Genomic DNA, 4453 nt, shown 5'->3' on the forward strand with positions numbered 1-4453 from the left:
TATACATATATTTAAATAATCAACCCCTATTTATGACCACCGGTACATTAATTAATTAGCCTCAAGATTTTACTCTTACATACATGTATCGTTAATTTGTAGACGTAACATCTTTGAAACCCAGAGCTAGGAAATAATACTTTGAAAATGAATTACAAATGTAAATTAACTTTTATTCACTTGACTTGTCGTATACTCGTACATAATAAGATTCAACGCCTTTAGAAACCCTGACGTGCACCTGGGCACACGACACACCTGTTGTGTATATCTTGTATATTCTGTGTTAGTTCCAGGGGTTTTCTTAAGTTGGACAAACAATAGACTTTAATTAGATATACACAAACATGCACCTGGGCACGCGACACAACTGTTGTGTATATCTTGTATATTCTGTGTTAGTTCCAGGGGTTTTCTTAAGTTGGACAAACAATAGACTCTAATTAGATATACACAAACGAACAAAACTATGTCTAGACAAACAAAGCAGTAATATCCTGCCCGATATAACAAAGGCAGTTGAGAGTCTTTTCATCTTTTAACATGTATCTAGCAGATCTAGAATTAGAAATAATGAAAATTGAAAAAAAAAAATACAAACCTTAAACCGATTACCAAATTAAATCATGCATTTTTGGTTCATTATCTTTATTTTGTTTAATAACCGGAGGAACAGAGAGAGAGAGAGAGAGAGAGAGAGAGATAGAGAGAGAGAGCGATTTTTTTCACCGATTAATTTATAATAGGAAACAAACATACTTTAATTAGTTTTTTGCACATATTAAGATACAGAGACTGCGCTCATCCCTACAATAATTTTGAAACCCCCAAAAAATTATAAAGAATTTTATAACGGCAATCTGTGTCCAGCGGAGCGGTGCTGATGATAGCGATCTGTGTTTAATGGAGCGACGATTAAAACCGCCTGGAACACCCCCCCCCCCCTTCCTTGGAAATTATATTATCACTCGGATGACCCCCTTCCATCTCTATAAAAGAGCTTTTGCATTTAATATATGTTTTTATTGTTCAGCTTGATCAATATTGACTTAAAGGCCACTTAAAGACAGTGTAAAGGCAGTGTAAAGAGAGCGTAAATGCCACTTAAAGATGCTTAAAGATGGTTTAAAGGTGGCTTAAAGGTGGCTTAAAGAAGTTTGGACATTAAGGACCTATAAGCACTTGCTTAAAGGTGACTTAAAGGCGGCTTAAAGGTTGTATAGCCTTTAAGCTCCTTTAAGTCACCTTTAAGCCACCTTTAAGGACTTGCTTAAAGATGGTTTTTCGCCCTGTGCATTCTCTTCAAGGCTATCATTCATATATAGCGTTTCAAATCCTCACTTAAGGCATCCTTACACAAAGTATTTCAATTTAATGGTTGTTGCGCACATTTTGATTATGGTTCATTAATGCTAATATCATATACGTTTCGTATGGTTAAGTTTTAGTTTGTGGTCGAGGTCAATCATTATGCTCTATAACTTCTTCACAATTTTGAAAAACAAGTTCATCGGTTTAGTTCTTTCATAAGACACTATGCACACCATTTCATAGTACAAATATATTGGTATTTGACTGACATTATGGTCTTTGCTAGTTATAATGGTACATGTATTAATTAATGTGTTACTGTTCAAGCATCATTATTGCAGGATTATACAATGGTGTCTTGTCAGATAGAAATAAGACACTGATATGTTAAAACCGTATATCCTTGCATCTATTTATTAGTGCATAATTCAATAATCAGGTATGGCATTTAGCATTTATTGTTCATTTATATCCCTATTTGTAGTTAATTGAAAGAAACATGCCAAAACAAAGGAAGAAAGCTAGAGACTCCACTGCGAAAGACTCCAACACGTCGGTCGACACCAAAGAGAGCAAACTCAAGCCCTAATCAACCCCTGACTATACAGAATGACGTCCTTTCTCTGACAACACAAAATGAAGCCCAACGAGTACCGTCAGCAAATGAAATCGCGTCATCAATCATTTCGCAGCTAAGAGGAGCCACTGATGTAGGACAACTTCCAGCATCAACTTCTTTGCAAGAAGTCATTAACTTGGTACCGGGATCAACTGCAAATATTCCTTCCTCATCAACAGTGGCAGCAGAAAAGCCAGAGTTTCTAGGTATTGACAATTCACCACTAGGTGATGCAACAACCTACTTATTGAATAACTCTTTGCCTCTTGGTTTTAATGTAAGTGAAAAAGCAAGAAGAGATATTTGGGCTGACAACTATGTAGATTTGACACATTTGTTGCCAAATTTTAATGATCAACATGAAGATGAAATTTTGTTTAAATCACAAACAGTGAAAATTTCAACAAATGTCAAATCTAAACAGTTTTTCTCCATTTAGCAATGGACAGCAGCTTTTGACATCTTTATGTCATTGTTTATTGTGAAATCTCCAGAGTCGTCCTTAGGGTTGATTAAGTATGCTTACAACATACGAGCAATGTCAAAACAATTTGGTTTTCCCATGGCTAAGTCTTATGACGAAAATTTTCGAAAGGTGCGCAAAATGATGAGGTTTGATTGGTCTATAATTTATGATGAATTATGGCGCTCTGCATTTTATCAGAATGTCAATGCTACCCCCAATCCAGGTGGTATCCCTCAAAAAACAAACAAACTAAATTCAATCTCTCCCTTTCAAAAGCGGGCCCAGCAATACCAAAATCAATTCCCTTCCGGATTCTGCTGGGCCTACTGCAGAACGGGGGCTTGCCAAAATCTCTCAGATTGTAAACTCAAACACCAGTGTGTCAAATGTGGAAAAGGGCATGCCACTTACACATGCAGAGGATGGCAGCGAAACAAAGCTACCTACACCAATAAAAGTAGATAAGTTGGAATATTTCCTGTATGGTTACGACCCTCATCTCAGACAAAAACTTGTTCAAGGCTTTACATTTGGTTTTAAGATTAATTCAACCATTTGCAGAGAAAGCCGCAAAGTCTCAAAAAACCATAGAAGTGCTATGGAAAACACACAGGTTGTTGCGGAAAAAATTCAGAAAGAAATTTTAAAGGGTAGAATTAGAGGCCCATTTTTAAGACCACCATTTGATAATTTCATTTGCTCTCCCTTGGGTCTCATTCCTAAGAAAGAGAAGGTTCTTTTCGGCTGATACATGACTTATCCTTCCCAAAAGGGGACTCTGTAAATTCCTGGACTCCGCCTGAATACACAATGGTCTCTTATCAAAATATAAAAACAGTCATTGAATTAGTTCAAAATTTCGGTTTCAATTGCCTGATGAGCAAAGCGGATATTGAAGATGCCTTTCGTCTCATACCCATACATGCCTCTGAATATCCACTCCTGGGGTTTGAATGGAATGGGCAATTCTACTATGATGCTGCTTTACCAATGGGCGCATCAGAATCTTGTCAATTATTTGAGTCCTTTTCAACATCCTTGCAGTGGATTCTGAATACAAAGTTTGGCATTAGAGGAATATCACACCTGCTTGATGATTTCTTTTTTGTTGGGAAGGCGGATACTAATGAGTGTTCAAATGCCTTGAATACATTTTTAGAGTTAGCAAATTCCTTGGGTGTTCCCATAAAATCAGAAAAAAACACAGGCCCCTACTACATGTATTGTTATTTATGGGATAAAAATTGATTCTCGAAAAATGGTGGCACGTTTACCAGAGGAAAAAATTGATAAAATTGTCGGGTTGCTTGGTGAGTTTAAAGTAAAGAAAAAGGTCACGTTGCGAGAATTACAATCGCTGATTGGTTTACTGAACTTTGCATGCAGTGTAATTGTTCCAGGTCGGGCTTTCCTGCGACGACTTCATGATTTAACAAAAGGTCACAGTTGTCCAAAATTCAGAATTACTCTCAACTCAGAAGCTAGGGCTGATTTACAAGCCTGGTTCAATTTTTAACCGGGTTTTCCAACGGAAAAATCCGGTTATTAAAATGGTGAAAATGGCGGGCGGGTGGGCGGGCGGCTGCCAAAAGGGTACCCTCATTGTACGGATAACTCCTCCTACAGTTTTTAAGATAGGAAGTTGTTCTTTTGCAGATCAATTGTACATATATCAGAGGTGAGCATATTGCAAGGATTTTGATTTCCGATAATTTATCGAAAAAATACCAGGTTTTGAACTTAGTCATTTTTTGGCAAAATATTGCATATAGGGTACCCTCATTGTACGGATAACTCCTCCTACAGTTCTCAAGATTGGAAGTTGTTCTTTTGCAGATCAATTGTACATATATCAGAGGTGTGCATATTGCTAGGATTTTGATTTCTGATAATTTATGAAAAAAATACCAGCTTTTGAACTTAGTCATTTTTTGGCAAAATATTGCATATAGGGTACCCTCATTGTACGGATAACTCCTCCTACAGTTCTCAAGATTGGTAGTTGTTCTTTTGCAGATCAATTGTACATATATCAGAGGTGTGCATTTTGCTAGGAT

This window comes from Magallana gigas, chromosome 1, assembly GCF_963853765.1.
Source record: "Magallana gigas chromosome 1, xbMagGiga1.1, whole genome shotgun sequence".
NCBI classification, from domain to species: Eukaryota; Metazoa; Mollusca; class Bivalvia; order Ostreida; family Ostreidae; genus Magallana; species Magallana gigas.